The following is a 27,281-nucleotide window of genomic DNA, read 5'->3' as shown; positions in this document are numbered from 1 at the left end:
CCCTATTAAAAAACTCAATAGGGGTGACCCCAAAAATCATTTTCAGAAAAAAACAAAACTTCAAGCAACTATTAGCCCCAAGTCAAATTAAAAATAACACAAGAGATAACTGGCTAACGGACAAAAGCAAAGGTTTTTTTAAATGTAACAGGCTCAACTGCAAAGCCTGTGAGCATGCATATGATCCCAAAAACCCACCAAAATAATACAATCTAAAACCTTTACTGACAAAAACTGCAGTGTGAACAAATTAACTAACTGTAAAGATCATAGTCTCTCCAGACACTTCAAATGGGCCCATCATCAGGATCCAAGCCTTTTAAAAGGCACAATTATGGAATATGTAGTGATCCCACCAAGAGGAGGGATAGATACCAGAGACTCAGACAGCGTGAATCATACTGGATCCACTACATGGGAACAATGACACCAATGGGTCTGAATGAAGAAATTGATTTAGTAGCCTTCCTGTGATAATTGTCACTTTCACAAATTTCATAAAAACTTTAAGTCATAGAACCACTAGCACAATCATCTGAATGCCTTCTTCTAGAAAATTATGGCATATACCATAACACAGTTTTTATAGACACCCCTCATTACACCTTTCAGACAGTATCAATTATGACACTTAATACAGTCTCAGTTTTCATTTTATTTCCTTTTTTATGTAGGGGCACAGAATAAGATTTCTAGTGTACAACTACACCCAACTTAGAACTAATCACCATCTAAAGCATACTTAGGTTCTAGGAGTGCAGCTGACTAAATATGCTTTTTTTCCCCTTACAGTTAAATCGCACATTTGCCTTAATCAGGGCTTCCCCATATCATAACTAGATATGATGTGCAGGTACCTAGTATTGTTTAGGGAATTCCACAAATACCCTTTGGGTTGATCCTCCCTGTGTTATTTTTTGGTAAAAAATGAATAAGTAACTGTTTTTTCGTTTAGTTGTCAAGTATATAACGATCACAAATCTTTAATTCTTTTAAAACATTTAACCACATTTACTACAGACATAGTTTTTGCAGTGTTTAGTTTGTTTTTAAACATGGATCTTTTTTCGTTAATTGAGTGAAAGATCTTAAGATGATATAAGAACATACACACGATTTTTAGTGCGTATTGCTCTTACCCCGTAACAAATACCTCTCTCCCAGGCTGTTATCGGCAACGGATCTGTCATGTCTTACAGTGACTATTGTTGACAAGTCACGCTCTAGTCCACTCGTAACTTCCGTTGCCCCTAACAACGGAGACTCACCTCCCGCAATTGGCTATCTTAGACGCTCAGTGCATGACGTCACACGTACACGTGAGGAAACACGCCCACCTGGACCGCTCTCATAAACAAGCCGGTTACACAGTACTCCACATTGCCTCTGACGAAGAAGTATATGACACTTCGAAACGCGTAAGGCTCTCCAGGTGTGGCAGTACTGTTTCCCCACTTGTATCCTCAGTGTACCGGCGTCTCTTACAGCTCCTGACCCCAGGACGAACTTTTGAGCGGAGCGTTATCCGCTACCACCTGGCAGAATTCTCTCCACTGGGATTTCACTCCGACCTGCTGCAGACGGTCGAGAGCGCTTCCAGCTTCCAGGTTTATTCATAGCTACATTGGGTCAGCATATAACAGTGTCCACCTTTACACTGGACCCCTTTTTTATTATAAGGAGCTAGTAAGACAGTCTTTAATGACACTCTCTCCCTGAACAACCACCTTTATGTAGATACAGGGGCAGCATAAAACATTTCAATATTGCACTGTATTTACTATTAGAAGTATTTCTTCTTAATCTACACCCCGAAAGCATCACCAACTTGTGTACTCCTTTTATTATATGTGCCTACACTTACCTCATACTTGATTGAGGTTACTCCATGTGAGTGCGATTCCTATTGTTTTATTGTAAATAAATTTATGATCTTGTTTTACTGGATTACGCTTTGTCTGCTTTGTTTTTTTCTTCTTTCAACTCCTGCCTTTGAGATATCTGGGAAAGATCCCGGGACGAAAAACTACCATATTACCAAGAGTTGTCTAAGCACAAGATTCAGGAAGTTCCAGACCCAGGACTACCATACACAAGGCTGCACGATAAGAACAAGCACAGACAGCGGCAGACCATAGACCTACATCTTTACCACACGCCTACACATTACCTCATATGATTGGGGTAATCTTCGGTAAGAGGACATCCTTACTTTTTTTCTGACCTGGATATATTGCATATGAATTCAGAACATATACCATTTATAGACTTTCCATAAGGACTTATTGTCTAAAACTATATTCACATCCTTTATTATATTGGACTTATATGTTTTAAATTGTTTGAAATTGTTTGAAGCTGCACAGAAGTATCAGGATTTTTGTTCTCTTTTATTGCTACTAATTACAGTGTCAGGGGTACACTGATAATTTCCACTTCTTGCTGCACTCTAACACATTTGGGTATATCAATATTTACTGTTCCTGTGATTAATAGCATTCTCACTGACTTTTGTGATTTACCACACCTGTTGCACAGAAGTACATATATTCATTACCCATTTGTGTTGGGCGTCTCGTACCATTGTCCCTCCTAGAGCGCTGGTGATTTTTCTTGTTTCACATTACTTTATCAGACACCTAATTTCAATCCTTATCCACAATCTGCCCGCTAAAACTAAAAACTGACACAGTCAAGTATTTAGGGATACAATTAAATCCCAATCAGACGACACTCTTCGACAAAAACTATAATACACTACTCATCAACACGCAGCGAGATCTCAAGACATGGACGAATAAACCATTATCCTGGTGGGGATGGATTCAGGCCATAAAAATGACCACACTCCCCAGGACCATATACATTTTACAGGCATTGCCATTACACATTCCTCGATGGTACATGACCCGACTCCAAAACAGTATTAATTTGTTCGTATGGGGAAAGTATAAACCTAGAATAAATAGGGATACGATGTACAGACCAACTGCAGACGGAGGACTGGGCTTACCTAAAATTGAAGAGTACTATGTGGCGGTGACACTACAGAGGGTCTTGGACTGGCACAAGAAACAGGAATGTAAAGCATGGGTTACACTAGACTCGCACATACTTAAAGCACCTTTGGTGCACGCTTTATGTTGGGTACCAAACGACCTAAGACCCCCACAGTGCCGACAGTTACATATACATAGACATTTATTTAAAAATTGGGACCACATAATAGCTACTAGACCGCATATTTCCACTAATAGGTCCCCCCTTTTCCCAATTGTGTTGAGCGTGGAGATGGTGGGTGGCCTAGACAAGGGTTTTCAAAGGCTTTCTGAGTGGGATTACACTATCCCACTATTTAACTTTACTGAAGCAGGCAAACTTCTGGAAAGGGATAAACTGACCAACTTAGCTAGTGGTAGATTTACCAATTGGCTGAAATATGCACAGTTACACCACTTCATAAACACCTCTCAAGGCAGACCTATTGAGAAAACTAACCACATTTGAAACAATATGCCACGGAGGGATTATACAGAGAGGAACACTCTCAATATCCCGTAAACGTCTTATTAGAAACTATAATAATAGCCTGCCACCGTATACCACTAAATGGAATTTAGACATTACAACCCACATAAAACAAGATAAATTGGGCCAATATTTTTAGATCAATCAAAAATCCTCGACATCACCTGAAATATTAGAACTTAACTCTAAAATTCTCCTTCGGTGGTATCTGACTCCGTCAAGGCTAAACAGCATTTACCCAAACACGTCCGATAGGTGCTGGCGAGGTTGTGGAGGGCACGGTAGCTTAATGCATATGTGGTGGCAGTGCACTAGAGTTCGCCCACTTTGAAATGCAGTGGAGCAGCACTTCAAGCAGAGCATTTCAGTTGAACTCACGTTAAGCCCAAATATAGCTCTATTGAATGATTTACCCAAATTGTCATGCCGCCTAAAATTACTAGTATTACAAATAGGTCTCAACAGTGCAAGGAAGTTAATAGCCCGCCACTGGAAAAAACCCTTGACTCTCTCTAAAACAATGTGGCTAGATGAAGTAGAAGAGCAGTTATCCTTAGAACAGTATGGCTACCTTTGGCGTAATAAAATGGATATCTTTTTAAATGCTAAGTATATTTGGCAGGAGTCTCTCTATACTACAGCTGTCCCACCTGCCACACATGTTACTCACACCCCCTCTGACTCATGAGCTGATGGCTGCAACCGTGTTGACACTACCGTCATTGACAAACTGACAAGAGAACCAACATCTTATATATATGTTATATATATAACATGTTCAGAAAAGATTGTATTGTTATTATTAACGTTCTCAATAAAAATAATAAATAAAAAAATAACAGAGATAAAATAGCCAAAAATAAAGAGACCTATGATAAAGTATTTTGAGACAATAGCTAAAAATGGCCCAATCATTGAAGTCCAAATCTCCATGAAGGGAAAGGTATGCAGCTTATTCTCCTTATTTTTTGCTGCTCTAAAGGTGATAAGTATAATCTTTTTAAGCAGTGTTTATTCATATAATATTTCTTAAAAGCTTATTGTCACTTTTTTCTATTCTATTTATATCCCTTTATTAAGTTCATTATTTTATATAGTTGAAATAAATTTCATTTTTCAACACATTTTTCTTTTTAAATTCTGCATTCTTTATTATGTTTCCTTTTTCCTCACTTTTCTCTCTTTAGAGCTCACTCTCTCTCCCAGCACCGGATGGACTGAAGCATCTGTGTCAACTTTTTCCTTCTCCCCTTCAGATTGAAATGTCTGCTCTGACATTTTTCTCCTTGCCTTCTGCTAATGCACATGTGAGCAGCCATTTTTACTGCATAACCTTTTTCCCGCCCCTCTTCTGTAGGGGGCCAGTCCTCTCAACAATGCATCAGAAGCCCGGAGCCTTACCTCTACATTTCACCCTAAAATACAATAATATATAATTTGTTATTTTGTATGTGTAATTTTAAACTAGCTACTTTAGATACACTAATATTCTTAATTATAGTCAGATTCACATTTCTAATTGTATATTATACTTTTTAGCTATAATTTTATTTACATTTTTCTTTAAGCAATCTTTTATGTTTTTAAAAAAAAGTTTATATATTTTTAATATATATATATATATATTGTTTACTATATCTCAGAAGTTCTAATTCGTTAAATGTGTTGTCTGTGCAGCAATATCGTGTTTTTTGTTGTTTTTTTATTAAGTTTTCAAAAGGACAATAGAAGTCCACACAACACAAAAAAAAGACAATAGCAGGTACATCACATTTTTACCTTGAAAAAAATTACCGTACATAATACATAAAGGAAAAAAAGCAAGTTAACAATTCTTCTTGATTTTATTCACCTACTACCATATCATACACACAAAAACAGAATTACTGTAGGGATAAATATCCGATGGGTCATAAAGGGGAGAAAAAAAACATGCCTCATCCTCGCTGAATTGTTCATATCCAGTAAGAATTGACCATCTACTGCCTACCCTATTCAGGCCTCCAATAACACTCTAACCAGTGCTGCGGCAATTCTCCTTTTTTGAGTACAAGTGATATCAATGTGGGAGAGTTTCTGTATGGTTCTATGAATTGATATTGGAGAGACAAAGGCCAAGCAATAACAACATGTTTCCACTTGGCAAAAAAAGCTCTAAGTTGTGAGTCAATGGTTAATTTAAGGTCATGTGATTCAATAGCTATTTGCAATTTTAATAAATTAGACAATTCATTTATACTAGGAACCTTAGGAGATTTCCACGCTCGTAGTAATTGGTTTATTACCTCCAAAATAGTATGGTTTATCAGAAGCCGTTCCCCGGCAACTCAGTGGACAGGAACTAGAAAAAAAACTTGGAACAGAGTAATACATATTTTATTTTGTAAATATTTATTTAACCAAAAATTTACTTTATTCCAATTTTGCATAATTCTGTGGCATGACCACATGCAATGTATAATATCTGCCATTTGTAGCATTAACTAGTTTGTATATTTTTGGAAAATTTATAGATTCTGTAGGGAGTAAAATAATTGTTCAATAGCTTTATTTGAGATTCCCTCCAGCTTATATTGGCCGTCACTGCTTCTGATAAGCTAATACTCTTTATAATGTCATGTTCTGTTCTATTTTGAAAATATTTTTATAAACTATCTTTAAGTTTCCTGAGATTATTTTGACCCGACTTAATAGTCAGGGATTTATACCGGTAGGAAATTGTTCGGCAGCCTGCCCCATATAATTTAATCCCATTAGGAATCTCATGTGCTCCCCATTTCAGTCTATATAGTCTAATTATTTGAGCTGCATAGCTCCTGATCTGTAAAAAGGCGTAAAAATCTTTTGTCGGAAGATTATATTTTGTTGAGAGTTCAGCAAAAGATTGGAGTGTCTTCTTGCATAAGATGAGATATGGACTGAATTCCTCTCTCTTTCCACAATTGAAATATGGAGTCATATAACCCAGGTACAAAATCTGGATTTCCTGTAATAGGTAGAATTTGAGAGACCTGAGAATCATGTCCCATTACCTTACAATACTTCTATTACGCGGAGATATTTGCAAATGTCTGCATATGTATGATATTACTTGGTAATCTGGTGAAAGAATAGTGTAGCAGAGCCCTTAAATCAAAGGGGTCTGCTAAATATGTCTCAATATCTAAATGAGTAACATGATCTGCCTCTGATATCCAGTCAATTGCAACTTTTAACATGCATACCCAATTATAATATTCTAAGCTAGGCATTGAGAAGCCACCAAATCTCTTTTGTTGTATAAGTCTAGCCATGGCAATTCGTGGCCGGGTTTTTCCCCAGAGAAATAATGTACATGCAGTATTAAACAGAGGAAGATTCTGTAGTAAGAATAGTATCCGCAGGAAAAAAATTGTCTTAATTAACATGACCCTAGCATAACGATAGGTATAGTAGCTTCCAACTCTTCATCACATTTGAGATTTCCAAATAAGTCTCCATAATTGAGATTATACCATTCATTGGGGTTTCGACTAATTTTGATTCCCAGGTATTTTATACATTGTACCTCTTTAAAGTTATGAGCATAATTGCTTTCTGTGGTCTTATGGATCCACATAATCTCGGATTTTGTAACATTTATTCTGTATCCCGAAAATTTACTAAAGTAGTTATTGAGATGTAGGGAATGAGGAATACTCATCTTGGTATCACTTAAGTATAATATGAGGTCATCTGCATATAATGACTATTACTTTCTGTTTACCTAATGCGATTCCTAGTAGCTCCTGAGCCAAATTGCAAGGGGCTCTAAAGAAACATTAAAAAGAGGGCATAAGGGGCAGCCTTGACGCGTACCTTTTTGTAATGTAATATAAGGAGAAAGATCCCCGTTAACTAATAATTGTGATCTGGGGTTTTTGTATATCACACAAAGAAAATTAAGTATATTCCCAGAAAAATCTTTCATAGGCCAAATATTTTGCTTGATTTATTATAATAGGTATCTCTGGTCAACAGCACATTTCTAATGTTACAAGCTACATTCCTTCCTGGCATAAACCCTGTTTGATCAAGATGGATAATAGATCCTATTCCTTTCTTAAGCCTTTCGGCTACAATTGACATCAACAATTTGTAATCGTTATTAAGGAGCGATATCGGGCGGTAAGCCCCCATATCTTCTGGGTCTTTTCCTTTTTTATATATGTTATTATAGAATCTGCAAAATAGGGAGAGTTCATACTATTCTCGCACATATATTGATTAAATAGTTTAAGCAATGTACCATTTCATTCTTTGTTTAGTATTTTATAAAATTCTTCCGTTAACCCATCTGGGCCAGGGGCTTTATTTTGTTTCATTCTTTTGATCGCTGGTTCGATTTCTTCTAGTGTAATTGGCTGATTAATCTCCCTTAATTCATCCTTAGAGACTTTAGGAAGCCTGATTTTCTGCCAAAATCTATCCTGCTCCTGTTTATCTATACTTTCTTTGGAGTATATTTTTTGATAGTACGTAAAAAAATGCTGCGTGAATCTCAGTGGTAGTAAAGAATTTTATGCTACCAACCTTAATATTATATATATATAATATTATATATATAATATATATATTATATTGCTATTTTTCCTGATCTTAATAATTCTCGCTAGATGTTTAGCCGAGATGCCTTGATGACCTTGGAAAAAAGCTCTAGTTTTTAAATCCTCTAGTGACTATTTTTCTTTCAAAAAATAATCTCTTTCCTCTTTAACTTGTCGATTCTTGTTCTAATTTATGTTATTTGGAGCGTTCTAGTAGATCTTATATGAATTTTTAACCTGATTGGCCAATTGAATGCCACGTTTGTTTTTTTTTATGCTGATCATATACAGGGAGTGCAGAATTATTAGGCAAGTTGTATTTTTGAGGATTAATTTTATTATTGAACAACAACCATATTCTCAATTAACCCAAAAAACTCATTAATATCAAAGCTGAATAGTTTTGGAAGTAGTTTTTAGTTTGTTTTTAGTTATAGCTATTTTAGGGGGATATCTGTGTGTGCAGGTGACTATTACTGTGCATAATTATTAGGCAACTTAACAAAAAACAAATATATACCCATTTCAATTATTTATTTTTACCAGTGAAACCAATATAACATCTCAACATTCACAAATATACATTTCTGACATTCAAAAACAAAACAAAAACAAATCAGTGACCAATATAGCCACCTTTCTTTGCAATGACACTCAAAAGCCTGCCATCCATGGATTCTGTCAGTGTTTTGATCTGTTCACCATCAACATTGCGTGCAGCAGCAACCACAGCCTCCCAGACACTGTTCAGAGAGGTGTACTGATTTCCCTCCTTGTAAATCTCACATTTGATGATGGACCACAGGTTCTCAATGGGGTTCAGATCAGGTGAACAAGGAGGCCATGTCATTAGATTTTCTTCTTTTATACCCTTTCTTGCCAACCACGCTGTGGAGTACTTGGACGCGTGTGATGGAGCATTGTCCTGCATGAAAATCATGTTTTTCTTGAAGAATGCAGACTTCTTCCTGTACCACTGCTTGAAGAAGGTGTCTTCCAGAAACTGGCAGTAGGACTGGGAGTTGAGCTTGACTCCATCCTCAACCCAAAAAGGCCCCACAAGCTCATCTTTGATGATACCAGCCCGAACCACCTCCACCTTGCTGGCGTCTGAGTCGGACTGGAGCTCTCTGCCCTTTACCAATCCAGCCACGGGCCCATCCATCTGGCCCATCAAGACTCACTCTCATTTCATCAGTCCATAAAACCTTAGAAAAATCAGTCTTGAGATATTTATTGGCCCAGTCTTGACGTTTCAGCTTGTGTGTCTTGTTCAGTGGTGGTCGTCTTTCAGCCTTTCTTACCTTGGCCATGTCTCTGAGTATTGCACACCTTGTGCTTTTGGGCACTCCAGTGATGTTGCAGCTCTGAAATATGGCCAAACTGGTGGCAAGTGGCATCTTGGCAGCTGCACGCTTGACTTTTCTCAGTTCATGGGCAGTTATTTTGCGCCTTGGTTTTTCCACACGCTTCTTGCGACCCTGTTGACTATTTTGAATGAAACGCTTGATTGTTCGATGATCACGCTTCAGAAGCTTTGCAATGTTAAGAGTGCTGCATCCCTCTGCAAGATATCTCACTATTTTTTACTTTTCTGAGCCTGTCAAGTCCTTCTTTTGACCCATTTTGCCAAAGGAAAGGAAGTTGCCTAATAATTATGCACACCTGATATAGGGTGTTGATGTCATTAGACTACACCCCTTCTCATTACAGAGATGCACATCACCTAATATGCTTAATTGGTAGTAGGCTTTCGAGCCTATACAGCTTGGAGTAAGACAACATGCATAAAGAGGATGATGTGGTCAAAATACTAATTTACCTAATAATTCTGCACTCCCTGTAAGCTTTTATCTCCCCTAGAAGGACTGCCTTCCCTGCTTCCCGGAAGGTCTCTATTTTTGGTAAATACTCTTGATTATACCTAAAATATTCTCGCCATTTTTCCATTAACCAGTTAGAAAATCGTGTATTAATTAACATATACTTTGGAAAATGGAAAGTATTTTTATTCTGGATTAGAGATGTGTAAAGTTTTAAGGTAATTATAGTGTGATCTGACAGTAACATTACAGATATAAATATCATACATTTTACTGTGCAGCAATGTCTTAAGATAAAATTTTAAGATACATTTTTTTTTTTAATAAGATTTTTATTGAGGTTTTCAGCAAAAAAAATATATATATAATCGTGCACATACAATAGGAGAAATAACATATTGTTAACTGTTACATTGCAGTAATATTTTAACAATAAAACAAGAAGCATTAGTACAGCCTAAGTGTTGCAGTATGTATTAAAATTAGAACCTCTTTTTAAAAAAAATTAACATTCAGCTCGTAGTAATATAGATATATACAACGAAAAAGTGATAAACAATCTTGTTGAGCTTGGGGGGTAGGATAGGGTCAATGTTATGTTGTCCTGTAAGGTGTGCTAATAAGTAAGGAAGTTAGGGTGCGGTATAGAAGAGAGAAACCGCATATTTAACCCTCCTCCTGGTATAGGAGGTTTATTATAGTGGGGGGGGGGGGGAGGTGATGTTTTGTAGATGGTAAATAATATATATATGTGTGGCGCATGTTGCTTGAGATGCTCCTCCTTGAGAAGCTAAAATATAGGACTTGGAATAGAGAAAGGAGACCTGTTGTATGCGTATTTGGCAGCTAGTCAGTGTCAAGTGCCTGTTGGTGAGAATAACAATTATTGTATTTATGACCCTCCAGGTAAACTGAAATAACACAAAACCTATTTGATACTAGGCTGCAAGATCTAAGTTATGAGAAATTTCCTTTTGAGGACACATGTGTATAACTGCTTTCCATCATAGGGAGCTTATAGAATAGTAGGCACATTTTGTGAAAGAGCATATTGAATACATTTTGTATATAGTCATATGAGCATAGGAGGTCCACGCCACCCCGGCCGCTGGTACCAGGATCCCAACTCACACAACAAAATTTAATGAGGGGAATACCCTAAGCCATTTCATGCTCCCTGGTATATAGCAAACTAGTTGTTTCACCTAATAAATATAAATATAAAACAATGACGCGTCATTTATAGGCTGCTAGGGAATAATAATAGAGTTCCAAATATAAAAGTTAAGGTGCTATTGTAAAGTATGTCTTTAACTAAGCCCAGCGATCTTGAGCGTGTTTGAGAGACGTGAACAACTAGACTGCATAGGATGTTGAAATCAAAGAGGAAACTGAAGGCTGTAGTCAGTACTGTGTAAATAAAGCCAGTATCCCGTATTAATAATACTCCTCTGGGCATATTAGCATGACCCACTCTAGTAGGTACCTAAGTATAATGAAGTTAAGGAATTGCCTCAGAGTTACTACATTAAGATCAGAATTATACACTATTAATTAAAAATGAGACAGAAATTTCGCTCCCATGTATCGTATTGCAGGACAACATAATATGCATACATTTATATATACACACATACATATACACATGGGGGTCAAAGCCTTATGTCGTAGTTAAGATAAGTGAGATATGAGCAAGATTGAGCTATAAATAAGGCGCAATTTGGGTAGACTAACCAATATTCCTTGGGTACTATCATAACTGGAAATCTACACACATTTGGCTTAGGATAGACTGCAGGTATAGAACTGCCAGAGCCCTGTTATGAGCTGCATAATAATAATACTATAACTAGCATTAAATAGAGTAGCTTGAACACTAGAGAAACTAAACAAATACATAAACACAAAATAAAATGTCTCTTGCTTAAAACAGACAAAACTGTGTAGAAAAACGTTTGCATATACATAATGGTGTCCAATGTTCAATGTAGCAATAGTAATATGAGTAAAATACAGGTATATCTACATTAAATACATCTAATATAACAAAACAAATTGTTCGGGTAGACATTACATGGCTAGTGTGCCTTGATAATTAGTGTTAATATTAATATGTGCCCTGAATCTATAACTTGGCAGAACCTAAAACAAATAACAGGAAGTAACTTCCACCTCGATAATGTCTAATATATCTGCTAGAGACACATAACGGTATAATCAAACATGAAATGAACTATAGAGCGTCTGAGTGTTTGCCTAAGTATAGGCTTCTGAATAGCTACAGGCTATGCTTTGTCCGCAGAATAACTAGGGCTATGCAAAGAGAAATAGACATTCGTCAATCCAAAATCAGCTAACTCGCAACTATGAACATATTGTGATAATAAGCGGCTATCTGCTAAACATAAGTCACCGGAGACATCATAAGACAGCCACAGCATTTTGACATCAGTTCAGTTCAAGCGGCTATAAACGCATTATAATTATAGAGTTCAATTATGTCTATCCTACTCCGGATTTAGACTGAGAAGGAGAGTCTCCCCTATCCTCACCAAACTGAAGCGCCCAAGTGCCACAGCAAGCTTCCAACAAGCGTGCCCTCTGAGAAATTAGATCTCCTGATGTTAATTCCCCACACGGTTCAGCAGGTAGTGTACCAACAGTGGTGTTTATATTCTGCAGGGTCATTACTTGTAGCGTTTCCATAGAAAACCTGAGAACCGGATCCAAGCTCCCAGGTCCCAGCATCACCACTGTATCCGCAGCCATGGGTTTCATTCTCCCGTCACACTCCAGTGAGCCTGCCTTAACTTGAGCTACTGTGTAGGTTTCTAGTCGTTGTTCAGATCTCTGACCCGTGGGGCTACTAGACACTCTCTCGGTAGAATCAGAAATGCACAGTACGTGCCGGGGCTCAGGTGCAGCTCCACCAACTTCAACTTCGGCCCCTGTATGTGAACATCCTTTCCGGTGAAGTCTCGGCATTGGCCACAGAAGCAGGCAATGAATTAAAAGAGGCTTCAGGCATAAGTCGATATGTTTCCAGGAGTTTACTAAGCTCAAACAAGATACAGTGAGCGCTCTCCATGATAGATATATTGCTAGCTCACGTGGCTTCAAGTATGGTTGCTATCTGCGCAGGCTGTATTCAGACCACCGGCCCCACTTTTAAATGATAAAAATTAGCAGGGAAAATTGGCTCTCCATCCAGTCTGTAGTCAGGCAATTAGACCATAGTTTTTTTTAGATGAAATAGGTATTTAATTGATTTGTCCCAAATGTATTCTGCGGCATAACAAGGACCCCAAACAAATAGCCAAAGTAATTAAGTACTATCTTAAGAATAAAAAAATAACAAGGAGTCCTGGAAGTGATGGTATGGCCCTCATAGAGCCCTGATCTCAACTTTGTCTAGGATAAAATGATGAAGCAGCTGAAGCGGCCTAAATTCACAGTTCTCCAAGATGTTTAAAAACCTTCCTGCCAAGTTCTTTAAAAATCTGTGCAAGTGTACCTAGAAAAAGTCTTGCTGTATTGAACACAAATGGTAGTCATTCCAAATATTGGTTTAATTTTCTTCTGTTCACTCACTTTGACGTTTGTTAATTGATAATAAACTATTGACATTTCTATTTTTGAAAGCATTCTTACTTTACAGCTTTTTCTTTTCTTTTTTTTTTTTACACCTGCCTAAAACTTTTGCTCAGTACTGTATATATCAATATATGTATATAAACACATATTTAAAAATATATAGCTATACATCTATATGAATATATATATATATATATATATATATATATATATTTTAGGGCATATAATATATTAGCACCTCTGCTTGAGTGTTAACTCCGCTAGAAGTAAGCTTTTTGCACGTGTCGGGTTGCACTTGTGTTACAAGTTGAAAATAAACAGTTACAGCTTGTACTCTATCCTGATGCGTGTAAAATTCAGAGCTTCGAATATCACATGCGCGATAACATATACCCCCCTAAAAGTTAATGGAGCAAAAAAAGTGTGTGGGGAGGGGGGACTAACACCCTACTCGCATTTTCTCAAGTGTGCTAACCTGATATGAAAATTTCACATCCCAATGTTCTTCAAATAGCAGAATGTGTTCTATTTATTCATAAATACATATTTCTACATATATCTGATGGTATTTTGGTACAATATATATTTATACCTATATATATATTTAGAACATAATGAGGAGTGCACTCGCCAGGACTTTTCAGAAGTTTAATTCCAAAATGTGAACGTTTTTGGGGGGTTAGCCCCTTCTTCAGACATACAAAGATACAATATGAACAAACCCACACCAGACACCCTTAAATAAGTAGGTCAGCCAATCACTAGCTCTCCAGGTAGGGTGCCACCCACACGGAGTGGACACTCCCCTAGCAACAAATGGGGCTGACCAAGATACAAACATCAGTGCATGAATCAGTAAATATATACAGCAGGATATAAAGATGGAAGACACATAGTATACATTCAGAACATATGAAGTACATCATTACATTACAATATAACACATAATGTCAGGCACAAGAAGATGAGATAGACAAGCCAAAATAATACAATCAACCTACAAAGAGGCAGAAATAAGCCCAAAGTTACTGTATGGGCCATGTTAGCCAGGCAACCAGTATATAGTCAAAGTTTAGGAAATGAGCATGTCAGTGTAAACATTTTTTCGAAGGGGCCAATGTAATATGAATCGCAAACAAAGGGTAACATTATTCCCAAAGTCGTGTCAAAACTAACAAAAACCTGGGACCCTAACATCAGGTGGCTTAGCTGTAATCTATATCATAGAAATAAAAATAAAAACTAAACAGCCAGTAGAGAACAGCAACTATAACATTTGTGACGGGCAGAGCGTAGCAATGATCCTATGTAATACATGATACCTGTCAGTGTTGGGAATAACTATTATCATACACATACCCGCAACCATGGCAGCATCAGCAGTCATTCAAGTTACAAAAGACCGGAAACACAGGACATTTGAACCAGGAGCGCAAAACCGACCGGTTGCATAGCAACCAGTAAACACAAACTCTGCATGCGTGTCAACAATCAATACCGCCATCATTACAGGGACCATGCTCACATAAAGAAAAAGCCTGGTATCTGATGCCATAATTCATAAGTGGCAGGGTTAGAGCTGGATGTATATACCAGCAACACTGAGCAAACACATTCAGTCAACTTATAAAATAAAATAAATTGTCCCTTACCCACTGTCAATACAGGGACCGATCTGATATATGAGATCAAAGGGCGGTGTAAAGAGCGTACTGCCAACATAGGAAATGTTGTTTGGCAAATTGTGTGTGTGCCTGTCATCATTAGTGTGTCAATAGAATGGGCCAATTATAAGTCCTTGCATGGGTAGTAAGCTAATAGGCAGCAGTAGAGCAGCCAAACAAAGACATCAGTAATCATGGGGATAAGGCAAAAATGGGAGCAAGCTACAATAAGACTGGTATGTAAGGGCGGACACAGGGTTGTAGAGTTGAAAAAAAGCAAAGGACAAAGAAAAAAGTGTAAGATAAACAATATAACAAGCTAAATAAAACAATAACATACTGTAAACAATCAAAAGAAACATGAAAAGAAATATTGATGTGACAGTATATAAACATAAAAAAATATAATAAAAATATAAAAGAGAATAAAGAAAGAGAAAACATAAATAAGAAACCAGGGCACAACAGACCATAGGCCAAAATTTAAATTGTTGGAAGTTAGTCTTAGGGCATAATTCATAAACACACCTGCCAGTCCACATGTGTGTTGAGCCCTTTAGGTATGAGTGTCTCCAAGTCATATGTCCAACGTGCCTCTTTTCTGAGTAACAGGGTACCCCTGTCACCTCCCCTGCTGAGAGGGGGCACGTGATCAATGATGGTGTATCTGAGGTCCTTAACCGTGTGCTGGTTCTGGGCGAAGTGTCGTGCCACCGGTTGTTCAGAGGTCCCATTTTTGATAGCTATTCTGATAGCTGACCGGTGATTGGCCATTCTGGTGCGAAGGTCATCGGTCGTTTTGCCCACGTAAAAAAAGGCCACAAATACAATGTAGCAAATAAATTATGTGGGTGGTGGTACAAGTTAGTCTGTACTTATGAAAGTACTTTTTCTTTTTGTGTGGATGTGTAAAGTTGTTACCAGTAGTTAGAGAGCTGCAAGTAGTGCATCCAATGCCTCTGAAGACACCTTTTTTATCCAGATTAAGCCAGGTACTCTTGTAGCTTTTTACTGGGTCAGTTTTCACCAGAATATCCCTGAGAGATCTTGATCTCCTAAAGCCAATCCTGGGTGGTGGCATGGACTGAAATGGTAATGCAGGATCCGTGCTCAAGACATGCCAATTGTCCTGGAAATGTTTGTTGATTCTCTGTTTATCCCCAGTGTATGTGGTTACAAAGGTCATTCTGGGAATATGCTTGTCCTCATCATCAATGTCCCTATTTTCTAAAAGTTGTGTTTTATGTTGTTTCAGCAATTTTTCAGGGTAGCCCCTTTGGGAGAATCTGTATTCCATTTCTGCCAACTGCTCATCCTTTTTCAAATCCAGTGTATTATTTCTTAAGACTCGTTGTAATTGAGATTTAGGCAGAGCGCTTTTGAGCGCCGGGGGGTGGCAGGATGTATAGTATAGAAGGGAGTTCCTGTCAGTCTCTTTTCTGAACAATGTGGACTGTAGTTTGTCCGAATCTTTAAACAAGCGTACATCCAAAAAGTCAATTGTGGTACTAGAATAATTCATTTTAAATTTTAAAGCTGTGGATGCACTGTTCAATTGTTGGAACCAGAAGTGCAATTCCTGTTCTGTTCCACTCCATATCAGCAGCAGATCGTCGATGTAGCGTTTGAAGAATTTTATCCGCTGATCTTTGAATAGGTCTGTGTCTTTGGTCTCAAAGTGTGCCATATAAAGGTTAGCGTATGAGGGCGCCATATTAGACCCCATGGCCGTCCCCTGTTTATGCAGGTAAAAATGTTTTTCAAATTTGAAATAATTAGTTGTTAAGCAGAATTCCAATAGGTGGATCAGAACCTCTACTGGTGGCCCCACATAGGGGTAATGGAGGAGGTGTTGCTTCGTAGCGTGCATGCCATCAGGGTGGGGTATCACAGTATATAAGCTGGTGACGTCCAAAGTCACCAGCAGATCATCATCAGTGCATATGATGGTAGACAGGCAGTTTAGAAGCATTGAGGAGTCGCGTAGAAAGCTTTCCATGTCTCTGACAATGGGTTGTAGGTAGAAGTCCACAAATTTTGCAATCGGTTAGAGCGGTCAGCGCTCTAACTACTGGTAACAACTTTACACATCCGCACAAAAAGAAAAAGTACTTTCATAAGTACAGACTAACTTGTACCACAACCCACATAATTTATTTGCTACATTGTATTTGTGGCCTTTTTTACGTGGGCAAAACGACCGATGACCTTCGCACCAGAATGGCCAATCACCGGTCAGCTATCAGAATAGCTATCAAAAATGGGACCTCTGAACAACCGGTGGCACGACACTTCGGCCAGAACCAGCACACGGTTAAGGACCTCAGATACACCATCATTGATCACGTGCCCCCTCTCAGCAGGGGAGGTGACAGGGGTACCCTGTTACTCAGAAAAGAGGCACGTTGGACATATGACTTGGAGACACTCATACCTAAAGGGCTCAACACACATGTGGACTGGCAGGTGTGTTTATGAATTATGCCCTAAGACTAACTTCCAACCATTTAAATTTTGGCCTATGGTCTGTTGTGCCCTGGTTTCTTATTTATGTTTTCTCTTTCTTTATTCTCTTTTATGTTTTTATTATATTTTTTTATGTTTATATACTGTCACATCAATATTTCTTTTCATGTTTCTTTTGATTGTTTACAGTATGTTATTGTTTTATTTAGCTTGTTATATTGTTTATCTTACACTTTTTTCTTTGTCCTTTGCTTTTTTCAATGCTTTTTCAACTCTGCAACCCTGTGTCCCCCCTTACATACCAGTCTTATTGTAGCTTGCTCCCATTTTTGCCTTATCCCCATGATCACTGATATGTCTTTGCTTGGCTGCTCTACTGCTGCCTATTAGCTTACTCCCCATGCAAGGACTTATAATTGGCCCATTCTATTGACACACTAATGATGACAGGCACACACACAATTTGCCAAACAACATTTCCTATGTTGGCAGTACGCTCTTTACACCGCCCTTTGATCTCATATATCAGATCGGTCCCTCTATTGACAGTGGGTAAGGGACAATTTATTTTATTTTATATGTTGACTGAATGTCTTTGCTCAGTGTTGCTGGTATATACATCCAGCTCTAACCCTGCCACTTATGAATTATGGCATCAGATACCAGGCTTTTTCTTTATGTGAGCACGGTCCCTGTAATGATGGTGGTTTTGATTGTTGACACGCATGCAGAGTTTGTGTTTACTGGTTGCTATGCAACCGGTCGTTTTTGCGCTCCTGGTTCAAATGTCTTGTGTTCCCGGTCTTTTGTAACTTGAACGACTGCTGATGCTGCCATGGTTGCGGGTATGTGTATGATAATAGTTATTCCCAACACTGACAGGTATCATGTATTACATAGGATCATTGCTACGCTCTGCCCGTCACTAATGTTATCGTTGTTGTTCTCTACTGGCTGTTTAGTTTTTATTTCTATGATATAGATTACAGCTAAGCCACCTGATGTTAGGGTCCCAGGTTTTTGTTAGTTTTGACACGACTTTGGGAATCATGTTACCCTTTGTTTGCGATTCATATTACATTGGCCCCTTCGCAACACTGTTTACACTGACATGCTCATTTCCTAAACTTTGACTACATACTGATTGCCTGGCCAACATGGCCCATACAGTAACTTTGGGCTTATTTCTGCCTCTTTGTAGGTTGATTGTATTATTTTGGCTTGTCTATCACATCTTCTTGTGCCTGACATTATGTGTTATATTGTAATGTAATGATGTACTTCATATGTTCTGAATGCATACTATGTGTCTTCCATCTTTATATCCTGCTGTATATATTTACTGATTCATGCACTGATGTTTGTATCTTGGTCAGCCCCATTTGTTGCTAGGGGAGTGTCCACTCCATGTGGGTGGCACCCTACCTGGAGAGCTAGTGATTGGCTGACCTACTTATTTAAGGGTGTCTGGTGTGGGTTTGTTCATATTGTATCTTTGTATGTCTGAAGAAGGGGCTAACCCCCCGAAAACGTTCACATTTTGGAATTAAACTTCTGAAAAGTCCTGGCGAGTGCACTCCTCAATGTTTTCTATTTATTTATCTGTTGCACCCTGGGCATTGGAACTGGATTTCTGGAGTGCTTGTCTATCCTGAACTTTTATATATATATTTACATATATATTTACATGATTATATATAGTTTAGCTATATACAGATATATATATATATATATATATATATCCTATATAATAAAAGGCCAAGTGTGTTTGTCCGAAGCTGTCATGCGCAGTAGAGACTGCGCGCGAGGACAAACACACCTGGCCTTCCAACTGACCTCCTCCTGGCGTCGCGTGTGGTGGAGTGGGCGTGACGTGGCGTGGGCGGGGTCGGGCGTGACACGGGTGGGGCCAGATGCCGACTGCAGTCAGTGAGACTGAGAGCTCTAAAAAGGGGGGATAGAGAGAGCAGCAGAAGAGGGGGGATAAAGAGAGGGAGAGAGACAGCAAAAGATAGGGGGGAGAGAGCACAAAAGAGAGGGGGGAGAGAGCACAAAAGAGAGGGGGAAGAGAGCACAAAAGAGAGGGGGAAGAGAGCACAAAAGAGAGGGGGAAGAGAGCACAAAAGAGAGGGGGAGAGAGCACAAAAGAGAGGGGGAGAGAGCACAAAAGAGAGGGGGGAGAGAGCACAAAAGAGAGGGGGGAGAGAGCACAAAAGAGAGGAGGAGAGAGCACAAAAGAGAGGGGGAGAGAGCACAAAAGAGGGAGGAGAGAGCACAAAAGAGGGGGGGAGAGAGCACAAGAGAGAGGGGGTAGAGAGCACAAGAGAGAGGGAGGAGAGAGCACAAAAGATAGGGGGAGAGAGCGCAAAAGAGAGGGGGAGAGTGCGCAAAAGAGGGAGAGAGACAGCAAAAGAGAGGGGAGAGAGAGCAAACGAGAAGAGAGAGAGCAAACGAGAGGAGAGAGAGAGAGCAAACGAGAGGAGAAAGAGCAAACGAGAGGAGAGAGAGAGAGAGCAAACGAGAGGAGAGAGAGAGAGCAAACGAGAGGGGGGAAGAGAGAGCAAAAGAGGGAGAGAGAGAGCAAAAGAGAGGGGGGAGAGAGAAAGCAAAAGAGGGGGGAGAGAGAGAGCAAAAGAGAGGGGGGAGAAGGAGAGCAAAAGAGAGGGGGGAGAGAGAGAGAGAGTGAAAGAGAGGGGAGAGAGAGCAAAAGAGAGGGGGGATAGAGAGAGCAAAGGGTGGGACCGCTGTACTGCAAAGAATGGCCCCTGTATGCCAGAGCTTATTTGCTCTGCACAGCTGTCTCCTTGTTCTTCTGTGACACTGCTCCAGATTTCTTTCTGACCATTTGCACCAGGAAGAGGGCTGAGTTATACAATGTAAAGCAAGTGAGCTGACCAGTGAACCATGATGGGAAAAGGCATAATGAATGCAAGGGAAGAAGGGGGGTTCTGTGTGCAGGGCAGACCATGTGGGTGTTCACATGACATCCATGCTGAATGTTTAATCCTGTCCTCCCAAGCTGTCAACCAATGGGAGGTTAGGAACCTTTTTTTAAGGACGTTTTTGCTTAGCAGATCTAATGGAGACTGAATGTGATAAGTTAGAAATCTCTTACAGGAGCAAACTGAGCATGTGTAAATCGCCCTCAGGCAGGGCAGATTTCCAAAAAGACCTTAGATCTTCACAGTATTTTTTTTTTTCTTTTTTACTATAAGCTTTTTTCATTGTAATTTTAAAGAGACATTCTAGTCAAAATTAAACTTTCATGATTCAGATAGGGAATGCAATTTTAAACAACTTTCCAATTTACTTTCATCATCAAATTTGCTTTGTTCTCTTGGTATTCTTAGTTGAAAGCTAAACCTAGGTAGGCCCATATGCTAATGTTTAAGCCTTTGAAGGTCACCTCTTATCTAAATGCATTTCACAGTTTTTTCACAGCTAGAGAGCATTTTGTTTATGTGTGATATAGAAAACTGTGCTCACGCACGTGGAGTCTGTCAAAAGAACTGAAATAAGGGGTATTCTGCAGAGCCTTAGATACAAGGTAATCACAGAGGTAAAAAATATATTAAGATAACCGTGTTGGTTATGCAAAACTGGGGAATGGGTTATAAAGGAATTATCTATCTTTTTAAACAATAACAATTCTGGAGTAGACTGTCCATTTAACTAACCCCCTTGCCCAACCCCTCCTGAAAAAAACCTCCTGAAGCAAAAAAAACAACTTAAAATTACTAGTAACCTTTGCAGATGACCTGTTATATATGAGTAACTTGGAATAATCACTCCCAAAATTATTATTTGATATCCAGTTATTTGGCTCCATCTCAGACTATAAAATTAATTTGGGGGAATCCGAATTATTATGACTAAACAAATCAGGTAAATTATATATTAATCATCCCTTCAGCGAAGTCCATCAAATAAAATATTTGGGAGTAACCTTAACTAGGAATCCGCAGGAATGGTATGGATTACATTTCACCAAATTCTTCTCAGAGTGTAGAAGGAAGACGATAGATTGGATGAATCTCCCAATTTCTATAACGGCACCTGCGATGCTGATTAAAACAATTTTGTTCCCCAAATTGCTATACCTGCTGCAAAATATTCCCTTTCTTTTGCATAGGGTGGACCTGATAAAGTTTAATCAGATATGCACAAGATTTATCTGGAGCGGGAAGAGACCGCAAATTTCCCTTAATAAATTGATGCACCCTAAAGAAGCCACAGGATTAGCTTTCCCCAATATTAAATATTGCAACTTAGCTGCATTACTTAAATTTGCAGTAGATTGGATCACAGAGCAGGAATATGTAACGTTCCGTCTCTGTGAAACCAATATAGCACCATTTGACTTAAAAGCCATTTTACACTGTCCCAAATTGAAGCTCCCGGATAAAGTTTGAAGATAATATCCATTAAAATATAGTACTTGCATGGCAGAAATATTGTTTAGAAATAGGTATCAGTCCTTTTTTGTACAGAATTTTTAACGATCTTGGGGAACCCAATGTTTTCTCCAGGTCTTTAATATGCGATTTTCAAGCATTGGAAAAGCAAAGGCTTAATACAGATTAATGCCAGACTTATCTTTTAATAGCTTTCAACATATTGTTAATAACGTTGGGATCCCTAAAAGGGATTTCTTTGCCTTTTTGCAAATTAGACATTTTGTTAATGAACAAAAAAAATACAACTCACATTGGTCACTGGGACAAATAGGCAGTAGAATTAAACTGTGTCAGGAAGGGGTATACATCTGAATTTAAAACAAGTGGAAGTAATACAGTACAAATGGCAAAAAGATGTTCCAGATATTAATATCAGAGACATTCAGGATAGCCTTAAAGGGACATGAAACCCAAAATAATTCTTTCATGATTCAGTTAGAGAATACAATTTTAAACACCTTTACAATTTACTTCTATTATTTAATTTGCTTCCTTCTCTTGCTATCCTTCACTGAAAGGTTTATCTAGGCAAGCTCAGGGGCAGCAGAGAATCTAGGTTCTAGCTGTTGATTGGTGGCTGTATATATATATATATATATATATATTGATTGTGATTGGCTCACCCATGTGTTCAGTTAGAAACCATTAGTGCATTGCCTCATATTCCTGCTATGGTGAGCAGGCACTTTCTCAGAGCCCTGTCCAGCAGTAGCTGTTTTGTCCTATTGCCTAATCAGTGTCTGCGCAGCAATCCTTTCTTCTACAGCTGTGTCTGCTCAGCCTGACAGCACTTCTTATACCCTTTCTGCTCAGCCTGACCCTGTTCTGCAATCTCTGGGATCCTCCAGGTCAGATCCCACTTCTGCCCTGTCCAGCAGTGCCCACTGGCTTTGTTGCCCTGCAACATTATCTGCTCTTCCTTCTGCCCCACCTATTTGCTTACTGCCCCCTCTGCTCTACCCAGGAGTTCCTGCTCTCTCCCCATCCCACCAGATTACCCTACCTGCTTGATCACTGGGATCCCCCTAGCAGAGGATATTCAGCACCACCTAAGTCCTTTTTTGGATTTATTCTAAGTTGGATTTGTCTATTTGGAAATTAAATCATCAACATTTCTTTGGATTAAAAACAAAGTTACAAGCTGATATGATCAACATCCCAATAACATCCTGAGGAGATAGAAAGTTTTTCCATCTGAAGGCACAGAGGAGTTACCACATTCCTACCACCATAGAAAGAAAAAATATATGAAGACGGATTACAGTCTACAGCCTTTTTAACAGAGAGAGTCCTGAATCTTCACAGAAGAGAGTCCAGGATTTCCATTTGAACGAGTATCAGTTCCAAAGAGAGGGCCATTCTTAGAGTGACATCAACTCACAGTGTTCCATCTTTAAACCGGGCACACATCTTACCTCATAAGATTGAGGTAACAGCTGGTAAGAAGTAATTACTTACTCTACTGAACTTTTGTGAAGATTAACATCCTGATACAAGTTGCAACCTCTCATTGTTTTATGATTGTATATGTAATTTCATATGTAGATTTAGTCAAGATAACAGGAACTTTTAATATTTTTCCTATAGTTGAGCGCCTCTACCTCATATTGAAAATCTCTTTATACATATATATATATATATATATATATATATATATATTGATTGTGATTGGCTCACCCATGTGTTCAGTTAGAAACCATTAGTGCATTGCTGCTCCTTCAACAAATGATACCAAGAGATTGAAACAGATTAGATAATAGAAGTAAATTAGAAAGTTGTTTAAAATTGTATTCTCTATCTGAATCATGAAAGATTTTTTGGGGGTTTTAGGTCCCTTTAAGTTAATATACAAAACTTGGATGCCAACTGCATGGCAAGAATTGCATTTGAAATTGATAAATCACGTCTATATAACATCATATAGCTTAAATAAATGGTACAAGAGCAGACAAATTTGTCCTAAGTGCAGTTTATAATCTGCAGATATTTTGCATTAATTCTGGTCTTGTCCTAAAATTTGTCAATTATGCGCTCAAATTAATTATTGGCTTAAAAATATATAGGTAAAAGAATTAACGATTATTCCACAACATGTCATTTTTTTTAATTAAACAGTCAGAGCAATGTAAGAATAATAATTTAGTTAATACAATTTTATTATTAATAAGGAATCTTATTCGTAAAGGGACATTCCAGTCAAAATTTAAACGCACATAGATATCCTATATAATAAAAGGCCAAGTGTGTTTGTCCGAAGCTGTCATGCGCAGTAGAAACAGCACGAGGACAAACACACCTGGCCTTTGAGTCCCTAGCAGATCTGCAGAAGTGGGCGTGGCCGGGCGTGAGCGGGGGACGTGGTCGGCGTGGCCGGGCGTGAATGTCCGTGAAGGGGGCGTAGCCGGGCGAAGGGAGAGTGATAGAGAGGGGGGAGAGATAGAGAGGGGGAGAGAGATAGAGAGGGGGAGAGAGAGGAGGGGAGAGAGAGAGCTCAAAAGAGAGGGGGGAGAGAGAATAGAAGAGGGTGAATAGAGAGAGCAGAAGAGGGGAGATAGAGAGAGGGAGAGAGAGACAACAAAAGAGAGAGGGGGAGACAGCAAAAGAGAGGGGGGAGAGAGACCGCAAAAGTGAGGGGGGTGAGAGACAGCAAAAGAGAGAGGGGGAGAGAGACAGCAAAAGAGAGGGGGAGAGAGACAGCAAAAGAGAGAGGGGGGAGAGAGACAGCAAAAGAGAGAGGGGAGACAGACAGCAAAAGAGAGAGGGGAGAGAGACAGCAAAAGAGAGGGGGGAGAGAGACAGCAAAAGAGAGAGGGGGAGAGAGACAGCAAAAGAGAGGGGGGGAGAGAGCGCTAAAGAGAGGGGGGGAGAGAGAGCGCAAAAGAGAGGGGGAAGAGCGCAAAAGAGAGGGGAGAGAGAGCGCAAAAGAGAGGGGGGGACAGAGAGCGCAAAAGAGAGGGGGGAAGAAAGAGCGCAAAAGAGGGGGAGAGAGAGCGCAAAAGAGAGGGGGAAGAGCGCAAAAGAGAGGGGGGAGAGAGAGCGCAAAAGTGAGGGGGGGAGAGAGAGCGCAAAAGAAATGGGGGAGAAAGAGAGCGCAAAAGAGATGGGGAGAGAGAGAGCGCAAAAGAGAGGGGGAGAGAGAGAGCGCAAAAGAGAGGGGGAGAGAGAGCGCAAAAGAGAGGGGGAGAGAGAGAGCGCAAAAGAGAGGGAGAGAGCGCAAAAGAGAGGGGGAGAGAGAGAGCTCAAAAGAGAGGGGGGAGAGAGAGAGCAAAAGAGAGGGGGAGAGAGAGCACAAAAGAGAGGGGGAGAGAGAGAGCGCAAAAGAGAGGGGGAGAGAGCGCAAAAGAGAGGGGGGAGAGAGAGATAGAGAGCTCAAAAGAGAGGGGGGAGAGAGAAAGCTCAAAAGAGAGGGGGAGAGAGAGAGCAAAAGAGAGGGGGGTGAGAGAGAGAGAGCAAAAGAGAGGGGGAGGGAGAGAGCACAAGGGGTGGGACAGCTGTACTGCAAAAAATGTCCCGTGTGAACGGGCTCTAGGACTAGTATTATATATTTGAATAGAAACAGATTTGTAATATACTTGTATTGGCAAAAATGCTTCTAGTAAAAGATATCACTGTGTTAGTGTTAACATTTTTGTCTGCACCTGCAAGTGAATCATAACTAGATATTGTTGTCACTGCACCCACATTTTAAATACTGCAGCTGTTCAGATAATCAGTGGGGCTTGTATCATGTCAGCAATTAATAAATTGAGTCATTACTGGATGGCACAAGCACCTTAGGCTCTCTGAACAAGTGATGTGTTTTAAATGCTTGTGCACGGTGCATACTTAAATATAATTTTGAAACCGCTATAGCTTTTATTAGAAGCATTTTTGCTAATGCATGTATATTACTAAACTGTTTCTGTTCAATACCGAAATGCACCCATGTGGTTTCAAATTTCGGCTGGAATGTCCCTTTAAGAAATGGAAGACACCTAGAACTCCTAAGTTTACTGAATGTAGAAAAGCATTGCTAGCAAAATATATACAGTGGAACAATATTCTTTACAGTACCCCATCAATAAGCGACTGAAACGTTTTTTTTAATAAATGGATACCGGTTATCCAATCTCTCCCTGAATATATATACAAGTTCAACTAATAATACCTTTTAGAAACTCTGAACTGCATCCAAGAAAAGTGTACAGCACCCAGGAAGAGTTTCAGGTGCACGTGGGAAAAGGGGGACTGTTAACCCTTTAAAACTCCAACAAACAAAAACGCCACAGCACCTTACATTTAAAAGGCCATAATACCCAAATGTTTAAACACTTGAAAGTGATGCAGCATAGCTGTAAAAAGCTGACTAGAAAATATCTCCTGAACATCTCTATGTAAAAAAGAATGATATTTTACCTCAAAAGTTTCTCAGTAGCCACCTCCCATTGTAAAGGATTTCTAAGCAGCATATTAGTGTGTCTGTCCTGGGACAGCTTAGGGGATGAACATTGTGCACTCTCATATTATTTCCCTATTCAGCTTACTATGAAATCTCATGAGAGTTAAGTCAAATCTCATGAGATCACAGTAAAAGAGTTCATGCCCTCAGCACTGCTGATGCTAATTGGCTGCTGTTCATTTCTTCTTTTTTCTTTTTTACCTGCATCTGGGAGCAGCTGAGTATAACCTTTTACACAGAACTTACTCTGCTGAGCTGAGGAGATTGTGAGGTAAAATATCTTCCTTTTTTACATAGAGATGCTCAGGTGACATTTTCCTGTCAGCTTTATACAGTTATACTGCATCAGTTTCAAGTGATTTAGCATATGAGTATTATGTCCCTTTAACAAAATGTATTATGCTTCTTCTCTTATGGAGGTACAAAAGTGTTTCAGCAACGTTTCGGGAGGATGTCCCTTAATCATGCTAATTAGATATAAGGTGCTGTGGCGTTTTTTGTTTTGTTTTTAGAAACTCTGACTTTATTCTACAAAATATTATTGCAGGCCACTTCCAAAATTTTTGGGTAGAATCATGAGTTTTATTGGATGGACATAATCAATAATGTATGCGAATAAGAAATGGCAGGCAACCTTAGAGAGGGAGGGTCGAAGATGAGAGATTGGACAGTCCCGTTTTATATTTTTTCCCCTCCCCCTCCTTTTTTAAGCATACATGTGTTTTATATATTACACCTTGTTAATA

Source organism: Bombina bombina, chromosome 3 (genome assembly GCF_027579735.1).
Source record: "Bombina bombina isolate aBomBom1 chromosome 3, aBomBom1.pri, whole genome shotgun sequence".
Taxonomy (NCBI): Eukaryota; Metazoa; Chordata; class Amphibia; order Anura; family Bombinatoridae; genus Bombina; species Bombina bombina.
The sequence above is the reverse complement of the archived record's forward strand: the minus strand, read 5'-3'. Positions refer to the sequence as shown.